This window comes from Macrotis lagotis, chromosome X, assembly GCF_037893015.1.
Source record: "Macrotis lagotis isolate mMagLag1 chromosome X, bilby.v1.9.chrom.fasta, whole genome shotgun sequence".
Classification (NCBI taxonomy): Eukaryota; Metazoa; Chordata; class Mammalia; order Peramelemorphia; family Peramelidae; genus Macrotis; species Macrotis lagotis.
The window spans coordinates 463777889-463799510 of NC_133666.1; the positions used below are offsets into that span (position 1 = coordinate 463777889).

A 21622-nucleotide genomic window follows, 5' to 3' on the forward strand; every position below is an offset into this window, starting at 1 on the left:
AGGCAGGGAAGTGATTTCAAAGTCAATCCCTGATCCTTCCATAACTATTGGACATCCAATTAGTAGAAGGTTGAAAAAGAAAGCAGTTGTACTTATCCAAGAGTCTGCAGGGTTCACAGATGTGCCAGAGGCATCATGATAAAGGGCCTTGATCACAGTATCATTTCTGGCATTTCCTCCCTCCAGTGCCTCACTGTAGTGGGTAGGAGGTCTTGCATCCTACAAGGCTCTCACAGTGGGCTGCAAGCTCAGGTAAGGCTTCACGAAAAGTTTTCCAGGTGGGCTTACAGATAGATGTGTATCTCTTGTCTCAGGACTAGCCTCACTAAATTCAAAAGGATTATAAAGAGCTCTGGAACAAGATATATAAGGATAAGAGCCATTCTTTCAAATGACAAATGATCAAGAGTTATCAAAGGGAAAAAAATCTAAGCTACTAGTAGTCATATGAAAAAGCAGCACAAAATGACTAAATATAACTAAAATTCTACCTTCAATAGTGAGCCTTTTCCATTTCTTCTTAATTCTAGTACCTTCCTTCCATTGATATTTTCCTATTTGAGCTGTATATAGCTTGCTTGTATATAGTTGCTTCCGTTTTTTTTTTTTAATGCAATCGAGGTTAAGTGACTTGCTAGGGTCACACTATTAATAAATGTCTGAGGACAAATTTGAACTCAAGTCTTCCTGACTCCAGGAACAGTGTTCTATCTATCCACTGCATGGATTTTTTTTCTTATTTTCTTTTTTTTTCCTGACATCTCTTTGGAGAATAAAACATATTGATTCACTGCTGTTGGAACTGCTGTGAATTGGTCCAGATGTTTGGAAAGCAATTTAGAACTGTTTTCAGAAATTTATCATATCATCTTTCATCAAAGAAAGATGAAAATGACTCATATGTATAAAAATATTTAGATCAAAGAACTAGAAAATAATAAAGTTTCTGTCAATTGGGGAATCTCTGGCTTGACTATAGTATATAAATTTATTATGCTGATAAGAACCTGGGAGGGTATTGAGAAATCTGGAAAGAATCATATGAAGTGATGCAGACTGAAATGAGCTAAAAGATGAAAACAACATATATACAAGAGCAAACATTCCTGTACAAAGTACTTTTAAAAGATATTAACTCTGATCAATGCAATCAATGTCTATCACAAATTCCAGATAACCAATGATGAAGCATGCTATTACTCCCTAATAGAGATGTGAAGAACTCAAGATACAAAGTGAAATAAAGTTTTTGGACATGACCATTGGGAAGTTAAGTGGTGAGTTGGACAGAGTCAGGAAGAATGATCTTCCTGAAATCTGCTGGAGGAAGGACCAGGTTCACTTAACCTTCTTTGCCTCAGCTTTTTCACCAGTAAAATGAGCTGGAAAAGGAAATGGCAAGACATTTCAGTATCTTTGTCATAAAAAGCTTCTGAATAACTGAAATGAATTAACAATAAGTATAACAACAATGCCAAAACTTTATATGTATATATGTATGTATTTGTTGCAAGTTTATGCCTATATTCTTTTTACAAATGGAAGATGAAAAGTGAATAGAAAAATACCTTTGTTAACTAAAAATTTAATAATAATTTAAAATAATTTCTGAGAATCAACAGAATTTCAAAAATAAAAGGTCTTGCCAAAAAGCCATTTCCTTTGCTCACAAAATTCCTCATCAAGAGAATGCTGCATCCTATTTTCACTTTTTTAAATTGTCTTATTTTTTCTTTCTAATTTTTTTTCTTTTGTTCTGATTCCTCTTTCACAACCGTTAAAAAATGATTGTACATAGGGGCAGCTAGGTGGTGCACTGGATAGAGCACCGGCCTTGGAGTCAGGAGTAGCTGGGTTCAAATCCGACCTCAGAAACTTACTAATTACCTAGCTGTGTGGCCTTGGGCAAGCCACTTAACCCCATTTGCCTTGCAAAAACCTAAAAAATAAATAAATACTTATTACATACATATATAAATAAATGAAAAAAGGGGAAAAAAAGAAGCAAAGCTTCCAGCAATAGGAAAGTGATTGTTGACATTCCTTCATTCTTGAAGAGGACCAATGATAATAGTGGAAGGGATGATATTTTGACTTGTAAATGATTTTAAGTAGAAGGAGGACTGTGCAAAGTCATCAGTCTGGACAACTGGAGATGATCCCAGATGCAGAGGGAGATCTTACTTTGTCTGAGGAAACACCCATTCAGGTTAGGTAAGAACTAAGGTAGAAGATTGACCAAGTTTACCTACAACTACAACAACAACAACAACAACAAAAATCAAACTGGGAGAGGAAGATCATCAGGGTTTCTAGCCATAACAGAAACAATTGCCATTTATACTCACTTTGAGCCATCAAAATCCAAACATGACCAAATGAGTCTGGACTGGAACCTATTATTAGCCAATCCCTGAGAGTGGGAGTGATTTGGGTTTAAGACATAGTCAAGGTAGGGACAGTTAATAAACTAAAGAACATCCAAAGGTCAAGAACTAGGATAATGTGATAACTTCAGATTTTGCCATATAAGAACAATTTGAAGGAATTTAAGATGTTTAGCCTGGAGAGGATAAACCTCAAAGGTATAACTAATGGGTGTATTTGAAGCATTTGGAGGACTGCTGTGTGGAAGAGGAATTGACTTATCCTCTTCTGCCCTAAAATAGCATCAGGAGGCACCAGTGAAAGTTGCAAGACAAATTTAGGTCTGGCAAAAAGGACAACTTTTTAGAGCTAACCAAAAGAAGACCAGGCTGGTCTGAAGGTTCCTCCTTCTTGAAAGGTCTCCAAGTAAATACTGGATAAGCACTTCTAGATAAACAAGTATATGGAAGGAGAGATCCTTTTTCAGCAATGGGTAGGATTAGGTAGTCCCTGAAGTCCCTTCCAACTCTGAAATTCTGTGATAATGTGAATGTCTGGGCACAGGAGGCCAATAAGGCTATTCAGGTCTACCCAAAGGAGAGGAATAAATTCCTGTTACAGCATCTTTCATAAAATGAGGGCATAAAGGCTAAGAGAAAAAGACGGCAAATCCCAAAAGGTAGTTGTCTGTACCCATTATAGACTTAAAGGACACTTGCTGGGGGAGTCTAACAGAGAACAAACACAAAGAGAAGAAAAAATACAGGAGAGGTTTGACTCCAACTGCTGTGGCTTGACCAGTCATGCTTAGACAGTGAAGGCTCAAGTGGCATCAAAGAAGAGATTAAAGACTGTTAACAACTAAGACTTAGACTCATACTCAGATACCTACAACTTTCAGGAGCAGTCAGTAAACCCAGACAAAAGCTTTAGGGTCTTCCTGAGGACCAGCATGGCTAGAGGCTTCAATGCGATTTCTGAGAGAGCAATAAATTCAAGTTAGGAATACATTTTTTTAAAAGAAGACAAAGAAAATTTCAGTCTCTTAGTTGAACAAAGCATCTGCTATAACTGGATGTTATATTCTTTTCTCTTTTACCTCAAACAGGACTTTTCCATAGTTGGTGAAATAATTGATATGCATATCAGTTTACAAAGTTTTTCCTCTGTAAAAAGTCTGTAAGATAACTAATACAAAGAGTATTGTCCCTATTTTACAGGTTAAGAAACAGGGCTAGAGTAAGCTGCTTGTCCACAATTATAAAATTATTAAGCATACATAAATAATAAATAAATATAAAAAGTAATTAATTCATATGTACCTTAATAAATGTATTTTTAAAATACAAAAAGTATAAAATATATGACTATATAGAGATATCATTTGCAGTTATAATATATATTATAAAAATATAAAAAGTGTAAGAGTAGCTTACTGTTTGCCTAAACTTGATTTCTTGCCAAATAGCAATTTTTTTTCCTTAGATTAAATTTTTGGGGGAAAGTTGGAGATTTGATGAACACAAGGTTATTAAATTCAATTTTTTCTGATTCTTCCTTGTTCTAATCTACTTCTATTTTTTAAACAGAACTAGTTTTGATGATTATCATTTTATAATATTGTTCAGAATCTAGAATTTCCCCTTCAATTATACTTCTCCCCCCAAATACCATCCTTGATATTCTAGACCTTTTATTCTCCAAATTAATTTTATTATTTTCTCTAACTTTCCAAAGTATCTCTTTGGCAGGTTGTTTGATGTATCATTAAATTATTAAATTAATTTCAATGGTACTGTCATTTTTGTTGCACTGGCACTGTCTAGTCAAGAACAGTGAACATTTCTTCAATAATGTATGCAGTTTTTTTATTTCTTTAAAGGGACATTTTGCGACTCTACCTATATGCTGGTATTCAGTGTGTTTTGGTAAATTGAACCCAGATATTTAATGAACTTTGTAGTTTCTTTACTGGAATAACAGTACATAGAATGTTGTTGACTTTTATAGATTTCATAGCCTGGAACTCAAACTGTCGTCTCAATTAATTTCTTTGTTTATTTCTAAGGATATTCTAACTAATTCATGTCATCATCATTGGATTTAACTCCTTATTGTCTTTTATTATAACTTTCATTTCCTCTTGGGTTTTTTTTGGCCATTCCCAGCATTTCTTTTTTTAAAATCTATTTATTTTCATTGATATGCACTTTTACAAAATATCCTTCCACCCTCCCTTCACACCCCTCACCCCTCAGTGAAGAACAGTCAGATTAGCATTGTACATATGTATTTTGATTAATATGCTTACAGATTAATAATTTTCAGTATGAGGAATTAGAATTAAGGGAAAGAAATACCTAAGAGATACATTTTATAGTGTTGATGAGATTTGGAAGGGTTGGGGGTTTTTTGGTGTGTTTTGTTTTTCTTCCTCTGGATGGGGACAGCATTGTCCATAGCCAATCTAATAAAGTTGTCCTAGCTCTCTGAACTGCTGAGAGGAGCTGCTTCCATCAAGGTTGCTCATCTCACAATGTTGTTGTTAATGTGTACATTGTTCTCTTGGTTCTGTTCCCTTTCTCAGCATCAGATCCTGTAACTCACAGCTAAGACAGGGGATTCTTAAACAAGTAAAGAATAGAGATAGTTACAAAACAGTTCATTTTGATGCCATGAAATCAAATTGATCAAAGCAAGTAATTACATGGCAAAATTAATTGATCTAGGAATAGGGGGGAATAGGACAACTAGAAAAAAAAGCTGATAATAAAGATCTGATACTGAAGTGAGACAACTAACAAGTGAGATAGACAATGCTATCAAAAGTCATTCCCCAAAATATAAGTGGTCAAAGGATTTGAACAATTATCAAAAGAATTGTGAATTATTAACAAGCATTTGAAATTGTTAACACCTATATGCTCCAAATCATTAATAAGAGAAATGTACATCAAAAAAAACCCTGACTTACCAACTCACACCTTACAAATTGGCAAAGATGACAAAAGATCAAAACTGGGGGTATATTGGAGATGTGGAAAAACAAGCTTACTGATGAATAATTAATTGGTGGAGTTTTTTACTTGGTCTTAACATTCTGTAAAAGCAATTAGGAATTATATGTAAATAGTAGCAAAGATGACCATGTATTTTAATCTAGAGACTCCATCATCCCCCAAGAATGGCAATGACAATACAGAAGGGCTCCATGTACACCTAATTATTTATGGTATCATTTGAAAATGAGAAGCAAAGTAGAAACATTTTATTGACTGTGAAATAGCTTTAAAAAGCTGACACATCAATGATTCAACATTTATTAAGTCCTTATAATATACACATCAATGATTCAACATGTATTAAGTCCTTATAATATACTAGGTGCTATACTAAGCATATAAAAAGTGGCAAAAGACAGTCCCTGACCTCAAGGAGCTTAAAATCTAATGTCGGAGCATATGAATGTAATGGAATATTATTATGCTATAAGAAACAATGGGTAAACTCAATAGTGAAAAGCATTAACTGATGCAAAGTAAAGTAAATAGAGGAAAGAAAATATTATATACAACCCACCAAATAATAAAAATTTAATACCATGAAATTATAATATTCAAGCTTTGTCTCAAGGAAGAAAAATGAGAACACATCTCCATTTTTCTTTCTAGAAGTGAGAAATCATGGACTTGGAACACATTATAAAGAATACTACACTTTATCAATATGTTGATTAAATTTGCCATATTTTCTTAATATTTTTTATTCTTTCATAAAAGATAATTCTGTAATAGAATGGGGGTGATATAGGAAATATAAAAACAAAAGAGTAGTAAGTTTTAAATTGCTCAATCTTAACTATGACCTATGGAGACTTGGATTGGATCTTATACCCAAACAAAGTCCATCAGCTCATGACAAAAGCCTTTGTTCTGAAGACACTCAATCATAAATCTCCCAAATAAGCATCACTCAGTGGTGATCATGCTGTTCAATTTATATAGCCCAACCTATCACAATACAATTTGCTTTGCTGACAACTTATTTCACTATATTTCTTGTCTATGAAAGAATACATTTATAACAAAAATACTTGAACCCTACTCTTAATCTAATAAATTAACATCACTCAAAGCATGAATAACTTGGTTGAAACAATCTATTCTCAGCAAAGAATGGGTATTTTCAGAAAGATATTCAATGAAACGACAACAAAATAGGTTTGTTCTTGATTCAACCCTTAACAAGGAATCTTCAGTATTTAATTGAAACAAATTTATTAGAAAATTGTACCTACTCATAAAAACAAGTTAATATAAAACTTTAAAACAATTACAAATTAAATTTGTTGACAGTTTTTTTAATCAACAAGTTTTAAGTCTCTCTCCACCCCACAACATCCTCCACCAGCTGCAAGCATAGCTTAATCATGTCACAAATCTACTTCATAAACACCTATGATCCATCATTAAGCCTGTGACAAATCCAAAATTTGTTTACTTTGCATTTAAAACTCTTTCAAAATAATATAGGGACTGGCAAATTGCCTTCGGTGGGGGGTAGTAAGATTGGGGGAAAAAAATCATAAAACTCAAAATAAATAAAATCTTTAAAAAAAACTCTTCCAAGCTCTATCCTACCTTTCCAGGTTGATTATAGGGTTTTCTGAGTCACAAAGACAAAAAATCCTCACAACCTCTCGAAAACAAAAACTACACCACAGATAAAGCAACTTCAGATGGCTCCAAGGCTCAGAATTCAAGAGAAGGTTTAAAAAAATAAACAAAATCCCAGGAACTGACTCTTACCAAGTCTGAGATCACTCAGTATCCCTCCCCTACTTCCCACACTACCAACAACATTGGCTAGCAGACCCAAGGTCACAACAAAGGCTTACATCAAAACCACCCCTTGTACCTCTTGCCCCTCGTTTATTTTCTTCACCATAGAGCCCCAACTCTAAGCTGTGGGACATTTTCTTAGACGTCAACGGTCAGTTTGGCAAGAGCAAGCCTTTCAGAACAAAAATCTTGCAGGGGGCTGCAACACGGAAGCACTAAAGCTGCCTAGCTAAGGAAAGCAGGTTCTGCAGAGCTTGTGCCAGACTTGAGAACTAAAGGACAGAACATCAGGATAGAACACTGTAGTGAGAGAGTGGAGTGGTGTGGCATTCCACCAATATTCTGCTAGGCCAGTTCTGAACACCAAATGTGAATTAGTGTAGAAACCGAAGTTGTTCTTTATGAACTACCCAGTATGGGAAAATACTAGGATGCTTTGAAAACCAGCCCTCACAGAAACCAGAGAGAGTTAGAAAGGTAGTAATAAGGAAAATAATAAGAGAAAAGATGGAAAGAAAGTACCAAAGATTTCAGGAAGAAGAAAATTCAAAGATCTTGAACATAAACAGATAAATCAAGAGAAAAAATACTATATTAAAAGGAAATATGTCCTCTAGATATAGAAAATGAGTGCAGGCATATATTAACAATTACTGCAAAATAAAGGAATATAAAGGTCCGATACTAGATAAAGCAAAGGGCCCTGTGAAATGAGGACATCAAACCACAAAACATTGCTGTTGAGTGCCTTAAAAGAGAAATGAAAATTATGAGAGCAGAATTCATGACATGAACAAGAAAAATGAGCACAAGAGAAAAACTTGAATCTACACTGGCAAGTCTTGCCAAAGAAACAAAAACGTTAGAATAGAAAGAACAATACATTAGGAATACAAAGAATGTATACAGAAATGAAGGACAACCTACAAGATGAAAAGAAAAAAAACTAATTACATTAAAAGAAAATATACTCGCTATGTAAGCAAAACACATTTAACTCAAAAACAGAATGTACAAAGACAACCTAAAGATCATAGTATCCCAAAAATACCCAAAGTGACAAAAAAATTCATACCATAACGAACAGTTCAAAACTTCTAAAACTAGAAAAAAATTCCAATTGAAAGAATTCACAAATTGCTACAAGGGGTTAAAAACAAGGCTCTAAATTTATTATACATCATTCCTTTCACGTATGAAATTCCATTGAACCATCCTTTAAATAGTCTCTCTGCCATACTTAGCACTCATTCTCTTTTGATCCCTGCCTTTCTGAATTTCTAGTTTCCATGGAACATAAACTCATGTATCACTTTCTAAATATGGTTCTTTCCCCCCCAAAAATTATACATGCATATGCTGTTTCCCACCCCAAAAATGAAAGTAAGTAGTATTTGATTTTTATTTTTGTATCGCTGGTGCCTGCCATATAGATGGTAAAGCACCTAATTAACTGCCTGATGATTGAATGAATCATTCACAGCTTTAGATAAGCCTCACCCTCTTCTCCACTCCAATGGCTGCTGATGATAATAATAGCTAGCATTTATGGAAAAGTGTTGCAAGATAGGTATTATTACTCTCCCCACTTAACAGATGAGGGCTGAGAAAGATTAAATGATTTACCCAGGATTACAAAAATAAGTGGTAGGCTTTGAACTCTGTTTTTCTAGCTATGAGTCCAGTATTTAGGCCTCTTTTACCATTGGTGAAAGAGAAGCAATTAAAAAAACTATCAGAAAATAACAGAAAGTTTTAGGAGGGGAAACAAAATCATGTCTTCAAATTCCTGTAAACTGCTAAAGGAATGAATGCTAGACATCAAGAATTTAGATTTCAAAATAATGCAAAGAAAGGAAAAGTATGACTCATTTCAGAAAATCTAAAAGGGAACCAGGCTCAGGATGGATGCCAGGCTTTAAAAAATAAATTCTAACAATATAACCATATATAATACCACTGAGGAAAAAAAGTATGGAACTGTCAACAGAAGCTACAGCAAAGAGTTTGCTGTGCGGTCTTCATTTTCAAATTCTAGCAAAGGTTTGAAAGGAAGAACACATAACTAAAGATGACATAGAAAAGAACACAAAAACATGTGTGAAAATATTGATGATATCAAAACAGCCTTTACTTCACTTCCACAAACTTCTATTAAGTTTCTACTTGGTTTACAAAGAAGGTTGGGCTCGGCAGGACTCTCTTCCTTCCTATCTATGCCTGTCTCCCAAGCCTTAGGTCTGTCATCTAAGGGATAATTTTACTGTAGACATAGGTCTAGTTGTCTAGGAGGTTTCATGATTCCAGGGATCATGTCATACCTAATAAGAGCAAGGGAAGGATCCTGACTTTGTTTTCTCCACATTAGCAACAAGAAAATGAATCCCAAAATCAGCTCAACTTCTACTCCTTCCCTGACTCTTTCCTTTGCATTTTCCCAACTGAAAGTATTTTCTTCCTCCTTAAATTTTCCTTGCTTTCATTGTTCTTTACTCTTCCCCAAATATCCAGGTCCTGACACTATGTAAATAACACCCCAAATCCATCTATTTCTCTCCACTCCCACAATCATCATCATCATCATCATCATCATCATAATTTGGGCCCTCTTTCGACTATATAGCTAAAGTCTACCAACTGAATCTACCCCCTCCAAACCATCCTCCACAGAGCTGCCAAACTGTTTTTCCCCCCCCTAAAATAGAGGCAGTCTGGCAGCTAGATGGCGCAGTGGATAGAGCACCAGCCCTAGAGTCAGGAGTACCCGAGTTCAAATCCAGCCTCAGGCATTTAATAATTACCTAGCTGTGTGGCCTTGGGCAGGCCACTTAACCCCATTGCCTTACAAAGGGAAAAAAAAACCCTAAAAAAAAACAAAGTAGAGGAAGCTTAATGACATTATCCTATTCAATTAAACTCCCGTGGTTATCATCTGTAGACTCAAATATAAACTACTCTGCTTTTCCAGACTTTTAATACCTGGGCCCATCTTATTTTTACTATCTCATTACACATTACTCTCCCCTTACCTCTATGAACCAATCACATGGTCTTTCCACATTTCTCCATTAATATGCCGCTTCACTTACTATCTCCCTATTTTTGAACTGACAGTCTACCACATCTGAAATCATTTTCACCTTTCTTCTCAGGATGGTTAATTTCCTTAAAAAGTAATTGAAAATGTCATTTCTGGGGCGGAGCCAAGATGGCAACAAGAGTGGATCATGTCTTAGTTGCTCTCTCATAAATCTTCGAAACTAAGGACTCTAACTAAACTTTCAAGAGACAGAACCCACCGAGGGACCCAGTGAGGCAGTGCTCCTACTCAAGGTAACCTAGAAAAGAGCAGAAAGGCTCTGCTCCCAGGGGTTGGAGGGCTGGCCCGCCAGAGGGGTGGCGCACCAGAGTGAAAGAACTTGAGCCTCCTGGAGGCAGCCCCAGGGCACTGGGAGCCACGGCTCACAACAGTGGGGGATTTTCCTGAGCTACACCCCAGGGAGCACCAGGCACAAATTGGGGGAACAGTGGGGGAACTCTGCCAGAGCAAGCAGGTGAAGCCCAGCCCACAGGGCATGCAGCTAGCAGCTCAGATCCAGGAAAAGAAGCAGGTGGAGCCTGTAAGCAGGAGCCCCCAGGACATGAGCCCATTGAGCTGAGGGAGGGGAGTGAAGATAGACTGCAGAGCTCTGTCCTCTGCCTCTGGAACAGGTCTCTGGGGTTCTGAGCACATTTAGATACTGATCACAGTCTACGGCCCCCCATAGAACAGCAGGGCCCCCCCCACCTCAGCCCCGTGGCAGAGGGGGAAACATATGGTCATTCACAAACCAGGAGGGAGGACAGAGCCTCACACTCTGAGACCCTTGTGGGAGTGTCCCAAAAGCTCAGGAAGCACACCCAAAACAGGCTTAGGCTAGGAGAATGAGCAAGCAGAGAAAAAAGAGGAACACCATTGAGAAATACATTGTCTATGATCCCAAGAAGGATCAATATACTCAGTCTGAAGAGGAGGAAACACAAGCTCCTGAATCTAAAGACGCCAAGAAAAACAGAAATTGGGCTCAGGCTATGACAGAGCTCAAAAAATACTTTGAAAATCAAATGAGGGAGTTAGAAGAAAACCTGGGAAAAGAAAAGGAGAGAGATGCAGGAAAAACATGAAAATGAAGTCAGCAGCTTAGTCAAGGAAATCCAAAAAAAAAAAATGCTGAAGAAAATAGCATGCTAAAAACCAGCTTAGGTCAAATGGATAAAACAATTCAAAAAGTTATTGAGGAGAAGAATGCTTAAAAAAAGCAAAATTGGCCAGATGGAAAAAGAGATAAGAAAACTCTCTGAGGAGAACAAATCTTTCAGACAAAGAATAGAATTCAGGGAGATTGATGAATTTACCAGAAATCAGGAATCAATACTTCAAAACCAAAAAAGTGAAAAATTAGAAGAAAATGTGAAATATCTCATTGAAAAAACAAGTGATATGGAAAACAGACTTAGAAAAGATAATTTAAAAATTATTGGAATACCTGAAAGTCATGATCAGGAAAAGAGCCTTGACATCATTTTCAAAGAATTACTACAGGAAAATTGCCCTGATATTCTAGAAGCAGAGGGCAAAATAGAAATGAAGAGAATTCACCAATCCCCCAAAGAAAGAGATCCCAAAAAACCAACCCCTAAGAATATTATAGCCAAGTTCCAGAACTCCCAAGTAAAAGAGAAAATATTACAAGCAGCCGGAAGGACACAATTCAAATACCATGGAGCTGCAGTCAGGATCACACAGGACTTAGCAGCAACTACATTAAAAGCTCGTGGGGCTTGGAATATAATATACCAGAAGGCAAAAGAGCTTAGAATGCAACCAAGAACCAACTACCCAACAAAACTGAATGTCCTCTTCCAGGGAAAAAGATGGACTTTCAATGAACCAGGGGAATTTCAAATGTTCCTGTTAGAATGGCCAGAGATGAACAGAAGGTTTGATCTTCAAATACAGGACTCAGGTGAAGCATAGAGATTGGAGGAGAGGGGGAAAATATGAAGGATTTAATGATGATGAGCTGCATGTATTCCTGCATAGAAAAATGACACTGATAATACTCATATGAACCTTATCAGTTAATAGCACAGGTAGAAGGAGCTTTTATAGTTGAAGCACAGGAGAAAGCTGAATTTGAAGATAAAACATGGTGTAAAATGGAGTCAATAGAATAAAGGGAAATGTAATGGGAGAAAGAAAAAGGAGAGGGGGGAATAGGCCAAGATATTTCATATAATAAGATTTTTCTTTATAACAGTGAGCTATCGCAATGATTTGGGAGGGGGGAAGACAAGGGAGAATGAGGGAATCTTTGCTCTCATCAGAGATGGATAGGAGAGGAAACAGCATATATATACTCAATGGGGTATAGACATCTGGAGTAAGAAGGGGGGGACAGGGGGAAGGGGGGGATGTGAGTGATGGAGGAGAGGATGGACCATGGCGGGGGGAGAGTGGTCAGATATAACACATTTTCTTTTTTACTTCTTGCAAGGGGATGGGATTGGATGGCCTGTCCGGGACCATAGAGCCAGTCGGATGCTGGGCCTAAGGGGCGGTAGGTGGGCTCGGAGCCTCTTGGCCCCAGGACCAGGGATCTGTCTGCTGCGCCTCTCAGCTACCCTACAGCAGAGTCAGAGTGAAAGGAGAGAGAAAATATAGTACATGGTAGTGGAGAAATAAAAAAGGAGGGAGTTGCGATCAGCAGTAGCAAAGATGGAAAAATATGCAAGTAACTTTTACTATGGACTTATCATAAAGAATGTGATCCACCCGCGACAAAGTTGTTTGTGTTAGAACAAAGACTGAAGCACATTTTTTATTATTATTATTATTGGGGGGGGGGTGCAGGGCAAATGGGGCTGGGTGACCTGCCTGGGGCTGCATAGCAGGGTGATCATTAGATGTCTGAGGCCGCATAGCAGGGTGATTGCTAGGTGTCTGAGGCCAGATTTGGACCCAGGTGCTCCTGGCTCAAGGGCCAATGCTCTGTTGGCCACACAGCCACCCCCTACTATTATTACTATTTTATTTTATTTTATTTTATTTTATTTTATTTTGTTTTATTTTGGATTTTTTTTTTTTTGCAGGGCAGTGGGGTTGGGGTGGCTTGCATGTCACACAGCTGGGTGATTGTTGGGTGTACAGGGCTGGATATGGGCTTGGGTGCTCCTGGCTCCAGAGCTGGTGCTCTGTCCATTGCACCACCTGGCCATACCTACAATTATTACTATTGTTTTTTTTATTTTAATTTTTTTCTCTCCCCTTTATCGCTTAAGCGAGTCTATATTTTTGGGGGGAGGGGGGTATTTTGTTTACTCTTAAACAAGAATATTTTATTAATGTATAAAAAAACATTTGAACAAAATGAGAATAAATATTAAATATTTTTAAAATGCCATTTTCTAATGAAGCCTTTCATTATCCACTAGCTGCTAGTGCTTCATTATTCCCTCCCCAATTATATCGTATCCACAAGATATCTATTTCATATATACATACATGTACATATATAAACAAATTTGTGTACATATATAAACAAATTTGTGTACATATATAAACAAATTTGTGTACATATGGGCATATACATATACATGCTCTCTACTCCCAAGGGAATATGAACGTCTTGAGCTCAGAGACTGTTTCACTTTAGTATTTATATATTCAGGGTCTACCATAAAATAAACACCCATTGATTAATTTATGAAGCTAGAGAAAGCACACCTATGAGATTTAAGTATAGTAATAACTTAAAAGACAAAACTGATGCTTTAGAAAAGAGAATCAGGATTCAAAATTATCTCAAAAGGCCAAATCCAAACAAAATTCAACAGAGATAAAATATAAAGTCTTGTATTTGGGTAAAAAATTGAATTTTCAAGGAAACAAAAAGCACATGGCTTAACTGCAATTTGGATAGATACCATGGTTTTAAGATAGTTCCAAACTCAAAGTGAACCTGACTATGACAAAATATAGTGTGTGTGTGTGTGTGTGTGTGTGTGTGTGTGTGTGTGTGTGTGTGTTTGTGTATTTTTCTAGAGCTCGGAAAGATTAAGTTATTTGTCCAAGGTCAACTATAAAGCTTGCTCATATCAGTTGCAGCACCTGAATCCAAATCTTCCTCACTACAGTATCAAAACTTAAGTCTTGATGTGGACTCAAGATAAATTCAAAGAATAGAACCAAAATTAAGTTGGGTAAACAGTACACTACATACACTCTTCTCTATTCAAAAATAGGATTCTAGTAAAAAAAACACCTTGTTCCATCCTTTAAACCACAGATTAGGATGACCATTTGATCCTTTAGGGTTTGTCTAAGAGTGGATGATAAGAGTGGTGAAGTAGTCAGAGACCAGATTACATGAGGAAAAGTTGAAGGATGTGGTGATATTTCACTTACAGAGAAGAAAAGAGTTGCTCAATAATGGAAAGAGCTGCTATGTTAAGTTGTTGTAGTTTGTCCTTCATTCTGGAAGAAGATCATGACATCAGGGAGGTGATACCATGACAAGCAAGTGAATTGGATTTGAGAGAGAGGGTACTGTGGTAAACCACCAACCTCACCATCTCCTCCAGAGTCATCTGGATTCAGTGGCCAGATATGAATAAGTATGAAGGTAGATGACCCTGGATGTCTGGATCCTAGACTTCAGGATCAAGTGACTTGCCCAAGATCAAACAGCTAATAAGTGAAACTACATTTGAACTCAGATCCTCCTGACTACTGGGCCAGTGCTCTATACACTGTGTCAACTAACAGTCCCTATGTTACGTTGTGACTACGTCTATGTTAAACAGTGAATGGAAGTATTGAAACAACTAGAAGATGGTATATGAGGAATGTATTAGGCATTCTGTATTTAAAGGACAGAACTAGATGACCTCAAAGGTCCCTTTCTACTCAAATATTCTATGAAAACTAGAAATTGACTTTAATTAAGTGTTAAGGGGCATTTTTAAAAGAGAAAAATAATATTCAGACTTACTTTGGGGAAAATCTGAAGCAAAAACTTCCTGAAAATTCACCCCCCCCTCACAAAAAAAAGGCAATAAAACAGGACGATAATTTCCAATAATGCACTATCACATCTAACAGATCAAAGCATAAACAGGACAAATATGTCAAATTTTTCTCTATTTTCTTTCTCCAGAAAAACTCAATTGAAGGGATCCCTGAAGGAAGTCAGGATATTACCCAGCGGTATTACAAATATTAGTTAAAGAAATCATTAAAAGTCAAGTATTGTTTCTGAATTTGGGAATGAATCAAATGAATTAAACTACAGCAGATCAACATATTAAACTGAAAGCAAGAGACAAAAACCAGTGACTGTAATCCATCACCATTCACAATGGACACATTCAGCTTCATGGCCTCTCCTTCTTCTAAACACACATTTGAAAAATGGTACTAAATAAAGGAAACCATCCTAGCTTTCTTCCACTGATCCTGCTCATAAGATAATAACAAAACAGCATAATTGACTGTGCATGAGGTAGCTCTAAAATATCAGATTTCAAAGGAAGATGATTAAAGCAGAAAGGGATCTGCATATTTGTGTGATAGTAATCATATGTGCATTCTATTTATTTTTTGTGATAAGCATTTCCTGCTACACTGAGTCAGTATCTTGCCTGATGAGGCAAGAAGACTTCAGTTTAAGCAGATGTGATTAAATAAAAGGCACAAAAAAAATATTAGGAATATTTAGTGCCTGATTTTAGTATAGAACCTGCTTTAAAAAGCAGGTACTCTGAGAGTTGTTTAATAATTCATTTCTTTTTAGACACTTAGAATGTCTTTCATAACACCATGATCAGGCAGATTCTTTAAAAAAATAAAAATGCATGCATGTATGCATAAAGCCCTAACAGTCCTCCTTTCCATTTTTCTTTATAGAGAGGGGAAAGTTTAGGAAAAAGAAGACTGTTATTTTTTTAAGTTTACAAAAATGAGATTTTTTTTGTGGGATTATCAAAATAGCAAAAACTTCACAAATTAAGGACAAATTCCATCTGAACTTGTGAAAAGTATGACCATATATTTTAAACAAAACTGCACTTTTGTTGCTGATAACTCAACTCAGGGTAACAGTAGGTTTGCTGTGGGTTCCTTCATACTACATCTGCAAACAGTCAATCAGTAACCATTTTGTCACTGTTGTTGTTTTTCAGTTATGTCCAATTCTTCATGACTCCATTTGGAGTTTTCTTGGTAAAGACACTGGAATGGTTTGTCATTTCCTTCCCAACCTCATTTTATAGATGAGGAAGCTGAGGCAAATGGGATTAAGTAAACTTGTCATGGTCACATTATTAGTTAGTGACTGAGGCTGGATTTGATCTAATGAATGTAAGTCTTCCTGATTCAAAGTTTGACATTCTATCGACTCTGCCACCTAACTATCCAAAAAAAAAAAAAAAAAAACAACCATATTTCCAAATGGTCTGCCTATTAGGTGAAAGTGATAATCACTGCATAATGGATAACGACCTCAATAACAATTTAAATACATACTATGTGTATCAGACATTATGCTAAGCACTGGAGATAAAAAGAAAAGCAATAGATATTGTTGCTCTACAGGAGTTCACAATCTAATGGTGGAACACAACATTAGAAGTTGAAAAAGATAGGATGGTGGGGAAGAAGAAATGATGGAAGACATGATGAAAGCCAAAGGAAGGCAGTCAGGTGAGAAATGAAGAGATGATGTCCCCAAGCTCTCTTTCTAAATGGAGGATCTGGGAAGAGTTCTCTAGCATTCATCCTCTCCAACTGGAGGGAGAAGGAGAAGGCCTCAGGGCAAAGAGAACTAAGGAGGTGTGTATGACTTTCAGGATTTATGTGATTTTGCAAGGTGATAAAATTATAGAGGAAATATAAAGTCCAGAGGAGTTACAGCAAATTGGGAAATAGTACAAAGATATTCTTAATTAGCTTATCAATTATATGTAAAGAAGTGCTTCTAAAATACTTGAGAAAAAAATCTGCCTCCTTCCCAAAATCTTCTTCCCCACATAATCAAAATTTTATAAGTCAATTTGTATAATCTGTTTTTAAAAAACAGAAATGCTGAATGAAGGTAAATATCAGCTCCCACTCTCTTATTCTATTATAGCTAAGTGGAATACTAAACATTGTGATTTTCCTCTATGTGAAACATTTCTATTAGTTAATTTAATATATATGAGCTGGATTGGATTATCCCCATTTCTGGAGCTGGGAAAACCCCTATAATCAAAAATCTAGTTAGCTAGAAGGTTGGAATTCCAGTCATTACAGAATCTCTTGACCTTTGTCACTGATTTACAATGTACAAAATACCTCTTACTAATTCTGGATTTTTTGTAACATGATATAGCACTATTAACCTCTAGTCTTTTAATTCCAACCTGATTATGCTTTTGTTATGCCCTGAAAAGCCATCTGAATCATCTGGACTTCTTTGATAAGAGGGGGGGGAAAATCAGTCCAAAAATAACTTTGTACCAAGCTTCTCCATGTGAACAGTGATGTAAGCTCTGAATCATTCTCACTGGTCCTCTAGACCTGAAGCCATTTCTACATGGAACAGGTCATCATCTGAACTTCTAAGTCACACACCAATCTTCTAGACCCTAAGCTATTTCTATACAGGGTAAGTCATCTTTTGATCTTTTAAATCACATACCAATCCTCTGGATCCTAAGCCACTTTTTTAAGGAGTAAGTCATCATCTGAACTTCCAAGTCACATCTTGGAAAAGCAATCAACATAGGAAAAAAAACCTTATAGAAGAAGCCAGGGTCAAATTGTTTACTATCTTATGGAGGGAGGGAGGGAGGGAAGGGAAGGAAAAATTTGGACTCCATAAATGTTTTCAAGGAATATTGATATTTGTCTTTACATGTAATTGGAAAAAATAGCATTAAAAAATAAAAAGAGGTCATGTCATTGCCTTCACATGTACATAAGACTCCTTGTTTCTTAAGCAACTGGAAGCGATTCTCTCCTCTCCCTTTAGGATATAAATTTCTCTCTTTAAATTTACCTGTCCCTCTGTCTCCACTGTATTGATCATGTATCCCAGTAGTTCCCATATGTCATCCTTTTCAATCAATCAACAAACATTTATTAAGTACTGACTACATGTCGGACACTGTGCTAGGTACTAAAAATACACAAGAAAAACAACTTGAGAACAAAGAACTTACAATTAAATAAAGAAAATGAAAAGAACATGTATTTATGTGTGTGTGTGTGTGTGTGTGTGTGTAGACAGACACATACTCACATACAGAGTGTCAAGATAAAAATAATAACAAATAAATACAAAGTAGTTAAATACAAGGTCATTTAAAAGGTAGTTGGGGACATAAGGAAAGGTACCATATAGAAGATGGTACACCTTTGAAAGAGATTATATTAAATAGTGGGATGAGGAAGAAGTGGATTTTTGGCTCGTAGTATTGCCAACACAAAGTCACAGAGATGGGGAATGGGTTGTGGAACAAGAAAAAGGCTATTTTGGTGGGACAGCAGAGTATAGAAATGGGAAGCAATTTCCCATGTGGCTGGAAAGAAACATTGGGAACCATGTAATCAAGGGCTTTGAAAACTAAACAATTTATATTTTTATCCTAGAGGCAACAGAGAATTGTTGGAATGACTGAGAATAAGAATGACATGGTCAAGTATGTGCTTTCTAAAAATCATTTTGTCAGTGGTATGCAGGATGGGAACTTGAGTGGGAGATGCTTGAGGCAAGGAGACCAATTACTGCCTTTTGCAATAATCTAGAAGAAAAATGATTAGTACCACTGAACTAAGTTGGTAGCTGTGTGAAAAGGTAGCAGGATCTAGATGTGTGAGGTATTATAGAAGTAGAAATGGCATTATTTGACAACTGTCTAGATACAGAGAGTAAGAAAAAAATGAAGATATGTCGGGATTAAGATCTTGCAAACCTTCAAGAGAAACAGTAAATTTTGGGAAATGGAATTTTCTGAAGGAAAATTAAATTCAGTTTGGGATATTTTAAGTTTTAGATGTCTCTAAGAAATCCAGTTTGAAATATCTAACAGGCATCTGGTGATTAGGAACTTAAGTTCAGGAAAAACTGAGGCTAAAGATGCCTAGGACTGAATAGTTAAATCCACAGAAGGTTATGGAGATAGGAAAATAGAGTATCTGGGGCAGAACCTTGGAGAGCACCACTATTCCAGGACACGATATAATATTTGAAGTCAGCTAAGGAAATGGAAAAGGTGGTCAGAGGAATGAGGAGCAAGACAGCATGAAAACCCTGGGAGTAAAAAAAGGACGAGAAAGAAGAGGAGGACCAGCAGTATCAAATACAATAGGTGTAAATAAAATTGGATGACTCCCTCAATCAGAAATTAATTAGAAAATACATTTGTAGTTTTTTTTAAGAAACTGGGGGGCTTTTGGCATTTCACATTTTTTCCATGGTGTATCCTACTTAGGACCAGAGGATATTGGTAAGTAGGGGATGAAAATTGTTACATTTTTGTTATGTAAAACTTTATTACAGAAACTATGGTTAATGTAAGAAAGAGCAAACCAAGAATCCTGAGTAGCTAAGTAACATGTAGTATCGTGTTATCTACCTTCTGGATGCTTCATTTAATTTTTGCTTCTTTTTCATGAAAAAAAATATGTTTTTCAAGGCAAGAACTTACTATAATTCCCAGATGCTGAAGTTTTGGAGATAGCGCCCCCTCCCCTTTATTATGAAAGCAGCAATCACTCAATTACTGATTGTCTGACTTGAAAGTGTCCTTATTGAAATACTATTGCTTCAGCTACTAGATCACTTACTACCATCAGTATTTTTCAGAAAATCATTAAAGTCAAACAAAAAAAGAAAAAAAAGGAGGTTCTTGTATTATCATTTGGTCATTTAGGTGATAAAATCAATTGCTTAAGCACTTCTGATAATGTAAGATATATGATCTTCTTCCCTTTGACTAATGACCCAGATAATAAAATAGAAATAAGCCCTTATCTACTTATTAATCTTAAGGCTAAATCTGTTTAATGTTTCAAAGTTCAAAATATAATCTCATTATTACACTTCAGGTTCACTTAAAAATACAAAGCTTGGGCAGGAAAATTTGTGTGAGGCCAAAGTACAGAGTGTATCTGGGAAGGCAGACTTCACAGAATATTAAACTCTACCCATTTTTGATCTATTCATTGCTCTTTAGTGAGACTGAAAAGTAGATGAAACTAAAATTGGTTCATGCCTTCACAATCCCTTTTAGTTTACCAAGTACTTTCTTAAAAATAGCCGAGTCCTGAAGACAGAGGAAATAGTTACCATTCTCATTTTACATATAGGAAAACATAATTAATAACTTGCCTATGGTCACACAACTGAATTGATTCTCAAGCCCAAGCCTTCTTATTACAAGTCTAACACTTATAAACACCACATAAAATAGTAACATTCTCAACTTGTGAGGCTTATTTTTTCCATTTTTGAACAGATCCAGGTAACATTCCAGGACAACTATCCCAAAATAACAAGTTTACTATCTTATTTAATTTCCCAATTGCATTCTTCCAGTGTAATTAATATTTCTCCAATTATTTTATATCTGTCTTTATTTTACATAAAATTTCAATAATTTACTCTATCCCTTTTTGTTTTCTTTTCTGTGATATCTTCTTCTGTTAGACTACAAAGGAAGCACTCTGTCATTCTTTTTTATATTTGTATTTTAAGTTCTTAGAACAATGTCTGGCACATGTAAGCATTTAATGAATGTTCAATGACTGATGATAGTTATAGTCATATAGTTCATGCATATATCATGGCAAGTTGTCTTGTATTATTTAATGTATTTTATAGACATTTTAAATTGAATGCCTCTTTCTGCTGGATTTTGTTGATAATATACAATAATTCTGATAACTTATGTGAGTTTGTTCAATAATCTGAAACTCTGCTAAAGTTATTTTTTTTAGGTTTGTTTTGTTTTTTTTGCAAGGCAAATGGGGTTTAAGTGGCTTGCCCAAGGTCACACAGCTAGGCAATTATTAAGTGTATGAGACCGAATTTGAACCCAGGTACTCCTGACTCCAGGGCCGGTGCTCTATCCACTACGCCACCTAGCCACCCCTAAAGTTATTGTTTTTTTCAATTAATTTTAGATGGCTCAAGAAAATTGTTTCTTCTTTGTATCTCAATTTCATTCTTTCTTTCTTCCTTATTCTTTTTCTCTTATTATTAGGGTTTTCAACTGTAACATTATTTCAAGTGGTAATGTTGTCAATGGACTTTCTTACTTTAACATTGATCTAATTAAAAAGGCCTCTAGTATCCATTACATATAATGTTGGCCCTTGGTTTTAGATA

The 21622-nt window shown here is 36.0% G+C and overlaps 1 protein-coding gene across 8 annotated transcripts in view; it reads right to left on the reverse strand.

Moving 5' to 3' along the window:
- The window catches only part of L3MBTL4 (L3MBTL histone methyl-lysine binding protein 4), a 546540-nt gene that overhangs the window by 428582 nt on the left and 96336 nt on the right, over nucleotides 1–21622 (reverse strand). The window contains exon 1 of one of the 8 annotated variants that reach the window (XM_074202630.1): nucleotides 3260–3627. The exons of the other annotated variants lie outside the window; for them this stretch is intronic. The gene's annotated coding sequence lies outside the window, so the exon portion shown is untranslated. Of the gene's footprint in view, nucleotides 1–3259; nucleotides 3628–21622 lie in introns of those variants that run through there. 8 annotated transcript variants of the gene reach the window in all.